The 15,264-nt window shown below is 37.2% G+C and overlaps 1 protein-coding gene across 1 annotated transcript in view; it reads right to left on the bottom strand.

Moving 5' to 3' along the window:
- CSMD3 (CUB and Sushi multiple domains 3) overlaps positions 1 to 15,264 on the bottom strand; it is an 888,294-nt gene that overhangs the window by 159,185 nt on the left and 713,845 nt on the right. The gene's annotated exons all lie outside the window — the stretch shown is intronic.

The following is a 15,264-nucleotide window of genomic DNA, read 5'->3' as shown; positions in this document are numbered from 1 at the left end:
TTCATATTTTACACCTTAAATCAAGGTTATGGTCATCCTGTGGTGGTTCTATGAAAACAGGCTACTTCATTGGAAGCATGCTGAGTTTTGCATATGAACAGAACACACACACAAATTGTGTATACAAAGCTATCCTTATTTTATTTTATTTTTGGGCCTGCTAAAATAAGCTGGTAATCTCAGTCCAGTTTTTTGTGGGGTAAAAGAAGATGAACAGTTTCTGAACACTGAAGTGCTAAATTTCATAAATAATCCTTCTTAAGCCATTTCCTAGAAGTCATGAAAGCAAATTTATATTTCTACCTAATCATATATATGTAGTCAATTATGTTAATAGTTTGCAAGTCATATGAAACATTGTCAGTTCAGACCTTTTTAAAATATCCATATTTTGGTCTACCAAATCCAAGCTCTTTCAAAAATACTCCAAAAGTTATTAACACAGTTTTTGTTTTCTTTTTTTCCATTTGTTTAGATTGGTGTTTGGATGATCTGCTTTCAAATGTGTCTTTAAAAATTTCTATTATAACTGCAGACATTGCCACTGTCTTTCCATATGCAGGGACTACCACCGGGACTTCGCTAAATCAAGTAGACTGTGCAACAAAGCTCTTGACAGATAACATTCTTTCTTTACATCTTTTTGGAAGTCATTAGAAAAAAAATTGAGGTTCAACATCCTTTACTCTTTATACCTAAATATCTCAAAGTTCCATTAGGAAGAATGTCCAATTTCCAAGCAAACTGCTACATTTACAAACAACATCTAAAACAAACTACACAGTGACCCAAGAGCTTTTTCTAAGGAAAAACAAGCACAAAATATCCTTCATTTTACTTTTGTAGGCTCTTGTTCTTAATTGTTATTTCTCTACCAATACACTAGAGTTTTGTACCACCTGTAAATTGAGTATGCAGACCCAGCATGCCAAACTCGCAGCCCACGGGCCGCATGCCTTGTTTATTTGGCCTGTGTTAGCCTTTGAGTTTGACATGCTTGTTGTAGACTGTAATATTTAACAATATAGCCATTAACACCATTTATTTGTATTACTAGAGGCTCAATGCATGAAATTCATACAAGGGTAGGCTTTCCTTCCCCCAGCTGCCACTACCAGCTTCCCTCCGGCTATCAGCACCTGGGACCTGGGCTTTGCTCCGGCTGCTGGAACCCGGGACGCAAGCTTCCCTCTGGCTGCCAGGACCCGGGCTTCCCTCCAGCTGCCGGCACCCGGGCTTCCCCTGGCTGCCTGCAGCTGGCCCCCCACCTGCACCTGCCTTGGCCTGGTGCTGCCCGTGTCCACAGTCACCCCTGCTCCTCCCCCCCCATTGATCGCCCCACCAGCTGGTGGCCTGGACCTCTCTCTGTGGGGCGATCATGGGGTGATGGCAGGGCCCCCCGACCAATCGCCGTGGCTGGCCTGGTGCCAGTGCATGTCATAGTGTGGTCATCCAGACGGTCGTTCCACTGTTCGGCTGTTTGGTCGATTTGCATTTTACACACACACACATACATAAGATAGATAGATAGATAGATAGATGGATAGATAGATGTTAAATAAAGAAAACTGTAGGACATGCTCTGTTGAGTAACTCATTCCTATAATGTATTGTAGTAATTCTAAAGTGAGGTTAGGGAGAATAAAGAAATGTAGGGGGTTAGGGAGGACAGTGTTGGAACCTGTCTCATTAAGCAATCAGTAAGCTGCTTTTCTTTAACTGTGAACTAACTTTGCATTAACATGGCCAGAGGATATTCTATTCTATTCTATTTTTATTTTTTCATATAACTACTCCTTTTATTTATTTAAGCATAGGTGGTATACAATGTCATATTAATTATATTATTTTAGGGCACCTAATATAGTGACTCGATATTGTTATTTTTATACCTTACAGTGTGATCACCTGAGTAAGTCTAGTAATCATCTGTCACTGTGCAAACATATCACGGTATTATTGACTCTATTCCCCTTCACATTTTTCACCCATCTTCCCAGCCCTCTGCCCTTGGCCAATGGAAATTTTTAATTAAAAATAGCTTGTATTAGAATAAAACTGTTATTTTTGAGAGGATACTGAATCATTATATCAAAGATGACACTATTTACATTTTAATAAGTTTTTTTTGTAGTATGAAGAATCAAGAACACTTGAACAACAGATCTGATTTTTTACACATTATCAGGCTAACAATTGTCTTACTGAACATTACAATTCTGAACCAAATCCCCCCTTCTCAGCCAGAAATTTTAAGAATTAAATGGTAACATTAGTGTTTGCTTTGCCATTCTGTCTGTAAATATTTTAATTTACTGAGTGTTCTTATGTCTAGACTAGAGGCCCAGTGCATGAAATTTGTGCACTCAGGCGGGGGAGGGGGTGTCCCTCAGCCCAGCCTGAGCCCTCTCACAGTCCAAGAGCCCTCAGGGGATGTCTGACTGATGGCTTAGGCCTGCTCCCCACAGGAAGCAGGCCTAACTGAGCCCTCTCACAGTCCAAGAGCCCTCAGGGGATGTCTGACTGATGGCTTAGGCCTGCTCCCCACAGGAAGCGGGCCTAAGCCATCAGTCAGACATCCTTAGCTATGCCACAGAGGTGGGAGAGGCTCCCGCCACCGCCACTGTGCTTGCCAGCCATGAGTCCAGCTTCTGGCTGAGCGGTGCTCCTCCTGTGGGAGTGCACTGACCACCAGGGGGTAGCTCCTGAGTTGAGCGTTTGCTCCTGGTGGTCAGTGCGTGTCATAGCGACCGGTCGTTCTGCCATCGGTCTGAAACTGGCTCTCTGACATCCCCCGAGAGGTTCCAGATTGTGAGAGAGCACAGGCCAGGCCAAGGGACCCCACTGGTGCACAATAGGGGCTGGGGAGGGACATGGGAGGTTGGCCAGCTGGGGAGGGACCTTGGGAGGGCTTCAGGGAGAGTCTGGCTCGTCTTGCTCAGTCCCAATCAGCCGGACCCCAGCAGCAAGCTAACTTACCAGTCAGAGATTCTGCCCCCGATGGTCAGTGCACATCATAGTGAGCAGTTGAGCGGCCTTAGCATATCATTAGCGTATTATACTTTGGTTGAATGGCAAACTGGACGACCAGAAACTCAACATATTAGGCTTTTATTATATTGGATAGCAGGAGGCTTTCTGCTTGTAAAATATTCTGAATATTTTACTGCACCCTTTGTATGTTTGAGACTGATGTAGGAAAACATTGTGAAAGACTTTAAGGTGGACCAAAAGACAACTGGTTATTAATTTTTATAAGCAAGATATTGTCCAACACACCTTCTGAGTAGCCTGTGTTTATGGGGGCTCTCAGTGGATCAGTGGATTATTATCTAATGGACAGACTTGTTTTGTATCTATTTGTAAATTCATTTCATCTATCTATCTATCTATCTATCTATCTATCTATCTATCTATCCATTATCATTCAAATAAATTTGAATTCTCTTTAGAACCACTGTAGCATCTTACTGGTTCCCGCATTAATTCATGACTTAAATATATATATATATATTTTGTAGTATGGGAGCCATGATTATGCCCTCTTTAAAACAAAAACAAAAAATAAAAATAAAAACATTTTAACACAGATCTAGATGCTGATACTTCAACTTAATGGCTAGACCACCCTTCTATTTCTGGGAATATAATTAACTCCCATTGCATGGGCTGCTTGTGCCTTCTGTAATCATTAGCAACAGTATATCTTATTTTTTTTAGTTTCCAACAGAGATACTGAATTCTATGCATCTCAGCTCTAAGTGTCTTCTCCTTTCTCTTGAGATGTGCATGTAGATATGAAAAGCACTTTACTCTTAGGCCATTAGAGTAGGCTATACACACTAAGCTGCTTCTTAACAGAAACACCATTTTAAAGGAATTTTTTTCCTTCTTCAAGTGTAATAGATGTAAAAATGTTTTAACTCTTTTGTTAAAAATGGCTAGTTTATAACTTTATGTAAGCTTAAAAAAATAAAAAAGGGAAGCCTAGTAAGAAATAAACATGTAAAATATCCCTACACATAAGCTTATGCATATCATCTATTTTTATGCCTGAAACTACTTCTGAGCCTCTTATTTTCCATACATTTTATTATAGGATATGGTTTATTAATTCAACTAATATTTATTGATTCTGATCTATGATGTGCCAGCATGGCAGATAGACAGACATGAATAGACCCCCTAGAGGAGGAACAAGGGGGCTGGAAAATAGCTTCTTATGATTTCAATACAAGCCCTTGTATGGCTCTCTCTTAAGCATTAAGCCCTCAGGACAATGAGGCTCTGGCCTGTATCAAATACTGGCAGACACTTTTGGTTTGTGATTTACTGATGATAGCCTTTCTGACAGGTGTGAGGTAATATCTCATTACAGTTTTAATTTGCATTTCTCTGATGTTTACTGAGGTTGAGCATCTTTTCATATGTCTATTGGCCAGGATGGAGGAACTTTTACTGTCCTCGGTGCAGACCAACAGTCACTCTGAAAGTCTAATTGTGGAAAGTAGATACCTGCATTGTGGCATAAAGCACTAAGTGGGTTTTAGTGCTTAGAGAAGTGTGCTTCTTTTTTTAAGAATATAAAACAACAGAGAAGTTAAAAGCTTTTCCACTAAACTGGACTCTGGAACATTGCTGAAACATTCCACCACTGCCGAAGCAAGTCGGGGACTTTTGGATGTTACATTTAATTCTTGTGACCTCAAAACAACTAGCTAGTCATTGTACAGAGGCTTACTGATTTAGTAATTAATTAACTTAGAATGAGGATAATAAAACAAACATGGATATGATTACTCTTATTCAGTGATCAGGACTGGAGTTATTGAATAAAAATCAAAATTGGGTTTATCAAATGAAGAAGGATTTCAGTTTTGTTTTTGTAAATTTTGTTTTTCTCTCAGACGGGAATATTTCACAGTGTATCCTAATGGCACAATAATGTAAGAAGAGAGAGAAAAAAAACCACCACCACCACTACCACCACCCCCTCCCTCTTCTCCTCCCTGCCCAACAACACACACACACACCACCAGAATCAGATGGTGCCATGGCTAACAACTATTTTAGAAGACGGTGATTAAGTTAAGATGAAAATGTCTAAGGGCTTATGGTGAATTTAGGCCTGATTCACACTTCCTTTGATGTAAAAGAGTTGAAATTTGGTGGAGAATGGCAGTAGGTAGGTCTTTTGGGCAGGGGTGGTTCTACTAGTCAGATGGGTGTTGCCTTATTAATTATGGTACCAGATACTAAAATGACCAGGTTTCTTTGCTCCACGACAGAATAGATAAAGCAGTTTAAAGATGGTCAGGATCTCCAGATAGAGCAGATTTAAAAGGACTAATGCTTTCAAACTGACATTCTAAGGGACTGAATGGCCCTAATAAATGATGTAATGAGTGATATCAGGACATTTTAGAAAACTATCTAATGAAGACTTAAGGATTCAAGTTCTGGGATCAGATTCTTTAGGATAGAATCCAGTATGTAACACACAGGAAAGTTACTTTACCTTCCCATGCCTGAAGTTCCTCATTGGTAAACTAGGAATAATTAACATACCTAACCTAGTAGGACAAATATTATATAAATTGCTACTTGTAAAACACTTTGAACGGTGACTCAAACATAGGAATACCTATTAGTTACTATTCCTAATAACTCAGCTATTGTTATTTGCTGATAATTCATTCTGAACATTTACTGATAGACTACATTTAATTGATCTCAGAGTATTAAAGCTATTTCGGTCAAGGTTCATTATGATTTCAAAATGGCTATGTACTTCTCTAACCACTTGATATTACTAGCATATTCTATCCCTTTGGGTGGGATATGAAAATGTAATTAGCAGCTTTCTAACTAGGCAAAGAAAAGAGGAGCAAGGCTAGAGGGCATTCTACTTTTTCTTTTTTTAACTCCCTTCATCATAATTCTGTATCCCACTGTTGCAAAGGGAAACTCTATTACAAAGAAATATTTTCACACAAAAGTATGGGAAGAAAAAAAATAGAAACTATAAATTCCTATTATATTTCAGCTTGATTCTCAACATGCCAGTAATTGCTCTTTAAAAATCTACACCTTCTTTTGTACTCTAGGGTTCATTTTGATTATTTTTGGCACTCAGACGGTTGTTCACTATGCTATTTTTTTTAAGTCACCCCTGATTTGCTAAATTTGCATTTCATTAACCAATACAGTGTAGAAGAAAACACACATACATTTACCCACACTACTAACCGACTAGAAATAAAGAATATTCAAATCGAAGATATGTTTGAAACTGTACTTGATTATAATATAAAAAATGACTTCTAGTGACATAGCAATCATGATTTTAAAGGCTCTCTTATTTAAAAATAATTACAAGGTATCCAATTATAACTTCTATTTTATAAAATATATAAATAAATGTTAAATATTATGAAATTTTACTCTCAAAAGCACCAAAAGGCAGAACTTTAAAAATAATCTCAAATCAAATCAGTGTGCTACTTATTTTTAAAAAGTCATCTAGTGGAAAAGTTTGGGGGAAAGTTGCATTAATTGATAAACTAATAAGTGAGAGTTTCATTAGTATTTTGAAAATACAATTTCTATAGAGTTAGATTTCAAATACACATCATTATTATTATAGTATAATAGCAGTAACTATTAACTTAGAATGAGGTGCTTTATACTAATACCAAATTTTCATTAACCTGAGTCATGTGAATCACATAATAGTTATCTAAAGGGCTACTGCAATCTCCACTAGAAGCTTGGCTCCAGCCTAGATGGTGGAACCAGTCCTATGCTAGAGCAGCAATCTAGAAGGAGTAGGTTAGCAACTGGCCCTCTGTCTATATTGTGACCATTTGCTTACTACACAAATCTCAAAATAGCTCATTTGACGTACTATAAACATACAGACATTGTAAAGACACCCATCTTATAGAAAATATAGTTAAACTTCCTTTAATTTTTTCCAGGACTAAATATCTATCCAACTACAAACCAATAGCTTATCTGCAATTTGGCAGTTGTCACATTTCCCAGTAGCTGAAGATTAATTTGGTGTTTTAAGAAGCAATGAAATAAAGAAAAATACAATAAGAAATTCTATAGCATGTCTAAAAATATTTAAAAGGAAAACAAAGTGAAAACTTTAAAGTGTTAGAATATTTTATTAACACGTTTTAAAAAAACTCAATTTCAATTTGGATGAGTGTTTTTCTTTAACATCCCTATGATTTTTTCTATGTATTTGGCATAACATGTCTTCCAAATACCAACCAGACCAGAAGATTTAGATCAGGAAAAAATTCTCACAGGGATAATAACATAAATTTGTGAGATTTTTTTATTATAAAATTTTTCAAACATATACAAAATTGAAAGCATCTATACTAATAAAAGGACAATATGCTAATTAGATCAGACATCTTTCATCATCTTCTGGATGTCCTTCCGGACAAAGCCACAGTGGCAGGGGTCAAGGCAGAGGTGGTTAGGGGTGATCAGGCTGCCAGGGGGGAGCAGTTTGGGGGATCAGGCTGGCAGGGGAGAGCAGTTAGGGATCAGGTCGGCAGGGGAGAGTATTTAGGGATCAGGCCAGCAGGGGAGAGCAGTTAGGGATCAGGCTGGCAGGGGAGAGCAGTTAGGGGGATCAGGTGGCAGGGGAGAGCAGTTAGGGATCAGTGCGGCAGGCAGGTGAGGCAGGCAGGTGAGTGGTTAGGAGCCAGCAGTCCTGGATTGTGAGAGGGATGTCCCGCTGCCGGTTTAGGCCCGATCCTGCAGGGCCTACACCGGCAGTCGAACATTCTCCAAGGGGTCCTGGATTGGAGAGGGTGCAGGCTGGGCTGAGGGACCTCCTTCTTGTGCACAAATTTCATGCACCAGGCCTCTAGTAGTAAAATAAACACCCATGAACGCATCATCCATTTTAAAAACTTATCAACATTTGCCAATTCTGTGCCATTTGTTTTCTCTTATCCCCAACCTAGGAGTGCTTTAGAGCAATTCTCAATGTCATATCCTTTTCCCATAAATGCTTATCTCTAATAGATAAGGACTTAATAAGCACAGTGTAGTTACCATATCTAAAAAAACAAACAGACCAAAAAAAAACAACAACTAACAATGTCTTTCTATCATTTAATAACCATTTCTTGATTGCATTTCCAGATTTTTCTCCCCAGAAAGGTATTTTTAGAGTTGCTTTGTTCAAATCAGGATCCAAACAAAGTTCATACATTTCATTTGGTTGCTATGTCACTAAAGACTTCTAATGTATAGAATCCCTGACCCCCATCTTATTTTTAATATCATATACTTATGGGAAAATATGGGCCTTTTAAAGTTAGGGGAACTATATTAAGAAACAACTCAACTAATTGAAATTTTACTACCATCTAGTTTTTGTTGACAGTTAATTTTATGAAGTTACTACTATACAGCAAGTAATTTTCTCTTGAGGTGAGAGGGCTGCAATGCGGTCATGGTTCCTAATCCCCTTAAGTCCCACTTCAATCAGAGCAGTGTAATTTCCCACTGTTTCATTTATAGGACTTTCACATACAATTCAGCATTAAGCCTGGGTTCAAATTCTTGCTTCCACCATATTCTTAACTATCTTCTGTATATTGCCTCCTACACATGTCACGTTTTTTCTGTAGGCACAGCACCATGGAACCCTCAACTCCCAAAGTTCTACGGCCTAAGAGCTCTTTAATTGGCAAACTTTACATCTATTTTAGGATGGCAGATGAAGGGGTTTATCACAGGACAACATTTTTTAAAAGTTTCTCAATAAAATATTACCAGGCATCTCTTTAATTTGGGCTCTAGTCTCACCATATTGAGAATCACACTTGTACATTTTCATAAGAGAAGAAATTTCAAAGCTACTTATTCTTAATATAGATGCAATTCTACTATGTTCTGAGATTTAGTTCCCTGAACCCATGTTTGTTAGAAATGTGAGAGAATTTGCTGGTGCTAGAAATTTAGAAAATCAAATACCTAGTAATTCATTTATTTACTAAATAAATAAAAATTATATTTGAAAAATCCCAAAATTATAATACTAGCTAGTTACCATTCATTGAACTGTTACTAGGTATAGGGATGTACACTAAGCCCTATACATATCAGCTGGATTGATCTTAAAACATCTCCATTTTCAATATGAAACATACTGAAACAAGTAAGGCAAAAAAAAAAACAACAACTATCAAAAATTACAAAAGCAGGGAGGGGAAGAGATAAAATTTGAATTCATGCAATATGATTTATCATGAACCTGGTCTCTTAACCATTACCATGCACACTCTCATGGAAACAGTATACAAATGATAGGTGCCCAGATGAACTCACAAAATCAATTTGACCTGAAACCAGTGTAATTCATGAAAACAACAGAATGTTTTAACTGGACAAGAAATTTCACTATCATCTGGTTCAATTACTTGTTCTAGAAATGAGATAACTGAGGCTCAAAAAGGTTGAATAATTGATTTGTAACATCAATCCCATAGGAAGGTGCATTCTAAGCTCCAATTAGAATAGCAAGAAACATACCCCAGCAGGATTTGGGATTCACTGGGAGAAGAGAGTTTAAAGCCCCCTGACACACATGCAAACATTGCTTAGTCTTATTTTGCCTGAACTGTTACACTCAAATATGTCTAAGTTGATCACTAAGGTGGAGAAATGGGAAAAAAGTGAAGTCTCTACACTCAACTGCAGTATGTTCACATTGGAATAAGCATATGTGTAGTCTGAGAATGACTGCTCCCTTGTTCTTAATTTAAATTAATACTTTACTTTTGAGGTCCCATTCAATTTTTTTTCTGCCTTATTTTCATCAGATTGTGTCTATCCCCACCCCTCACCCCCAGCTTCAGCAGGTGAAAGCCCTAGGAAGTATTTTGTGATGAAGTATTTAAGTTCCTTGTGTTGTCTAGATATGTCAGAAGCTGTGAGGTGTAAAATAATTTTAAATAATCTAAATTACTTAATAAGCTATAATTCCAATGGAAATAGCTTATATTATATAGTATAGAAGCATTTTACTTACATTTGCAAAATGTATTCATAGAATTGCATAGAGCATTTAGCTGTTAACAGAAGCTGTGTGAAAAATGTGTTTTGGATGGTCTTCAATGGAAAAAATGGTTGCAAATTAATCATTATGGCTCTTAAAGCAGAGGAAGTTAAAATAGCATCACCTTCACTCCTCCCAGCTTACATGTAAGAAGAGTTAACTGTTTAAAGCCCTGATCAATGGTACAAATAGAAAAATGGGTTTCAAAAAACAACTCATCTATTTAATAATTTGATTCTAGTTATCATAACAAAGATAAGAATAATTAATGTTTTAACTAAATATTTTAAAATTAATTTATAATCACATTATAATTATTAGTTAAGACCCTATATATAAGGAAACAGTTATATGTGCATGTGACTAACTTGTATTATGTGTTATTAAATGGTTTACTAAGTTATAGTAACCAGCTTCAAAACACAAATAGAACACTTTTTTTTTTTCTTCAGTGAATGAAATCTTTTTAGTGAAGCTTTTGTTAGGACTCCCAGTGGAGAGCAAGGATATAATATGTAATTCCTTAAAGTTGTTCAACTTCCCACAATCATGTCTGACCTTGATACAAATTACCATCACAGAAGTTTTGCTTCTTTTCACATCTCCATTCTTCTATTTCTTTTTCTCTTCTATTTAATAGGAATTCTATTGTTTAAATATTCTTATAAAACAGTTATTCAGAATAAGTAACTGCATTTTATTTCTTAATTGTTACTTGTTTTATATTTATTATAGTTAAATAATGCTGGGCCCTAATTAGCAGTAACTATTAAGCAAAGAGAGTACTTCAAAATGGGACTCATATAATTTATTTGATATAATATTTCAAAATAAATAAGACACCCTGCAAGCCATTGGATAGCATGTTGTAAAAGGGTCACATGTAACTTACAAGTAAATTTTGAAAATCAGAACTATAAGAAATCTGACAGTAAATTATATTTTTATACATTTTTTTCATGTTTAGAGATGATGGATATTGTGTATTAAATAATATTCTAACTTCAATTTCTGAGCTCAAAATATTCTTTCAGGTTAATTTGGATACAATTTATGGATTAGATAATGCATTTAAATTCAGCAGAGGGTGAGGAGAGGCCTCGAGAAAAAATCCAAAGGAAGCCGACTGCCACTCTTATGACTATGTTTGCTGCCCTTGCTTATGGTGCCAGGAGTTTGATGTATATGTGTATTGTCTCAGGGTTTACTAATGAGGATTTGATCAGTGTTACTCTCCCCATTTTGAGGCTGAGGAAACTGAGGCCCAAAGGCCACCTCAAGGGACACTTGTGCAGCTGAGATTCACAACAAGGGCCTCTTGAACTAGCACCCACTTTTAACCACTGTAGTAAACAATGGCATATCAAACATACTGGACACTCAATATGAATCATTTTTGTCATCCCTCATGTGTTAAAACTATTTTCACCAATAATCAGAAAATAAGCAAATAATAATGGTCAGAAAAGAAATATAGACAGTGCAAAAGTTTCCTAGATGGAACTGAACTGTGTTCTATATATAATGGTTATAATATGTATATGATATGCATAATTATATAATTACTAGTGACCCAGTGCACGGATTCATGCACATGGAAAGGAAATTAATTAGAAGGTGGCCAGTGGGGCAGGACTTGGCAAGATGGGCTGGACATGCCCTGGAGCCAACCTCCCACTGTCTCTCCCCAGCCAGCCATACTTGGGGTGGTGCTGTGGCTCAAAAGGCATCTGTGGAGTGAGCCGGGTCCCTCCAGCAGGTGGGGTCCCTCAGCCTGGCCTGTGGGGATCGGGCCAAAACCGGCTTTCCAACATCCCCCAAGGGGTCCCGGAGTGTGAGAGGGCACTCTGCAAAGTTGCTGTCGTACAGGGTGTAGAAGGCAAATGCAAGTGTGCAATAAACCAATTTGAGGCCAACATTGCCCCGGCAACAACATAACCCACGGGTGATGGTGGAATCCTGCAGCCCCACAAGGACTTGGGCTCCCTCCTCTCTGGTTTTGGGGTGCGTTACTTGAGAATGACTACTGCCAAGTCACTGCAGCTCGGCAGCTCCTGTGTTGAGTGTCTGCCTCCTGGTGGTCAGTGCGCATCATAGCAACTGGTCGGATGGAGGGAAGGACACTTAGCATATTAACCTTTTATATATATAGATATTATAGTAGTAATAATTTCAAATTAAGAAAATGTTATGATGCAAAAAGGAAAGATGTAATGAAGTAACAATTTAAAAATTATTTCTATTAAATTTATGACATTGGTTGATAGGATCATTATAGGTTTCAAGTATACAGGGTAACATTTTAATTATATAAATGTAATTTTGAAAAATATGAGAAAACAAATTTTTACTGACGTTTGGACTACATTTCACTCTTAAATCTTAAACAGAAGTAAAAAATCCAAGTGTCTTTATAGGATGGCTTAACTAAAACAAATCAAATTCAGTTTCTTTGCTTATCAATCACTGCTCTGTCCTGTTGATACTATTTAAATGAAGGAATATGTAGGACAATGGGGCAGGAGACCTGAACCAAAGTGAGCTGGAGTGATCCCAAATCATTAAAAACTTACTTTAAAAAAGGATTGTGTTTGCTTAATTCTAGTGAGTCAAAGGCAAAAAATAAAAATAATAAAGTAAATAAAAATAGCATGGCCTTTGTCAATTTACTCAGTGGTTAGAGTGTCAGTCTGTGGACTGAAGGGTTGTGGGTTTGATTCCTGTCAAGGGCATATACCTCATTTGCTGGCTGGATCCCCGGCTGGTTGGTCTGCATGTGCAGGAGGCAACCAATTGATGTATCTCTCTCACATGAATGTTTCTCTCTGTCTCTCCCCATCCCTTCCACTCTCTCTAAAAATTAATGGGTGAAAAAAATCCTCTGGTGAAAATTTAACAAAAACAAAAAAATAATAAAATAGTATAATTAGGTTGTGTGTGGGTGTGGATATAGGCAAAAATGTTAAAAAAAATTAATTACATTCCACATATTGTATTGATTTTGAAGTTTCTGTAATATTTTTGAAACAATTCTTTGAATCAAATAAACTAACAGAATCATGTGTCCAGTTTATTTTTTTTAATTTTATAGGTAAAAGGCTAATGAGACTGAATTATTCAGATCAATGAGTGATTCCTGGTATTCTGTGACTCCTTTGTCCTGTACATTCTCACCAACTTCTCTGAGTTGTGTATCTAGACCCTCTGTCTCATGTCTAGTCACCTCTGAAGACTCAGCTCAGAGAAGCTGTCACTGAGTCTCACTACCATTACCTCAGCATGTATTGGATTAAGAGCTGCTTAAATATCCCCTGCTTATTCTGGTCATATAAATTATCACATTATTTTGAAATTTTGGTTTTAATGTCTTTTTCCTCCACTATTTGAGATTACTTGTTTATCCCAGTAACTACTTCCCTGGCATTCATCACATATTTGTGAGATGAATATAGAAACTTCAATTATGTAAAAAAAGAAAAAAAAAGGAATAAAAAACGCTGAGAAAATGTTTTCACTCTTTTCAGGTACTCATGGTACCTTGCAATCATTTCAAATACCGGGTGTTAAAAAAGATTGTGTCAGCACGGCACTCTCTTTTTCTTTCCTTGTTTTGTATTACAAACAATCAATTTATTTAAGCAATTATCAATCATATCTGACAGAGCTTCCTTAAATATAAATTGAGTTGTCATAAGTTGCTTAAAAAGGATAACAAAAATAAGGGTATTTCGTTCAGTTCACTTGAGATTGATGGCCTAGTATTCATTTAAGGAGGTAAGATAGAATGCTACTAGTAAAATAAAAACAAGCTCCCTGTCCCTCTGCCAAATCTCTCCTAACCTGAGAAAAGTCATGTGCCTGGTCACCAGAACCATTTTATGATGTTCATGATGACCTATTCTGTATCTCTGCTGGGCCCCAGGCACAGGGTCTGCCCCCAGAGCTGCTTCCTTCGGAGCACCTCATATATAGGAGCACAGAAGTCATTACTTTCTATCTTCTAAATGTGTCTTGATTCTAAGCCAACCACCTGTTCTCCTCTCCATTCCCATTACTACATCCTCAATTCTTTAACCTTCTCTGTGATGTCCCTGGGTACAAATCTGGAGCAATCCTGCTTCATTCTCCACACCTTTATGGAAGTAATTAATCTAAAATGCAAATCAGATCATATTACTTCCCTACATAAGACAGTTGTGCTGTGGAATGGAGCAGATGGGCTACATGAATAGTTTGATATTTTCATTTGCTTTTCCCCCCAACTGTTTCCTTGGCATTTAATTTCTAAAGTTTATCTAGATCCCTGTCCACCACTACCATAACTACTGTTAAGAAAAATACTCATGGACACTTTTTCACTTTCTGATATAAACTCTAGATCATTAAGCCATGTTAGTATTTTGTTAATACTTATTACTTAAACAATTGCAACTGCTTTTCAATTTTTAAAGTCTTGATATATAATCAAATCTTTGGAAAAGGGATCTGGAAGTACTAAAAGCCAAGGTAAGATCAGAGTATTAAGAATTTAAGTATACATGAACATTGTTCTCAAAACAGAGATATAATTTCACCATAAAAGTAAAAACTTGGATATATCAAGCAACCAAGTAGAGATTTAATCTTAGGAAAAAGAAAGGGGTGAAATGAACATGGAAACTTGGCTTGAAGTTTGTGAACAGATTAGAAGGTTGATATCCAATTATTCAACACATATGTATCGACTACTGAGAATGTATAATGAGCTGAAAATATACAGTCCTTGCCCTCAAGGATTTCACATGCTAGTGGAGGAGACAACATATTAACCTTTACTTACCACCCTGTATGGCAAATTCAGTGGTGAAAAATCAGCATTCTGTTCACGCTACTCCTTGCTTGGAATGCCTTCTCACTTTCCCTCCACCTGTACGACATATGCCACTTTCCCAACAGAAAACAAGGCTCATCTTTTCCATGAATCCTCTCTGAATTCCCATCGTCCAACTCCACATATTTTTAACCCACGTGAACTCCTAAATATTACTATCTCCACCACCCATTCCGCACATGTTACTGTTAGTTCTTACTTAAAAGGAATCCATGCTGCACGAGGCATTGGGGACACAAGTTTTCAAAAGATAGGCACAGTTCCAGGTCTCACAGAACTGACAGTCTAGCATAGAAGA

Source organism: Myotis brandtii, unplaced genomic scaffold (assembly GCF_000412655.1).
Source record: "Myotis brandtii unplaced genomic scaffold, ASM41265v1 scaffold285, whole genome shotgun sequence".
Classification (NCBI taxonomy): Eukaryota; Metazoa; Chordata; class Mammalia; order Chiroptera; family Vespertilionidae; genus Myotis; species Myotis brandtii.
Note: the sequence above shows the minus strand (reverse complement) of the source record. Positions and strands in the feature narration are given on the sequence as shown.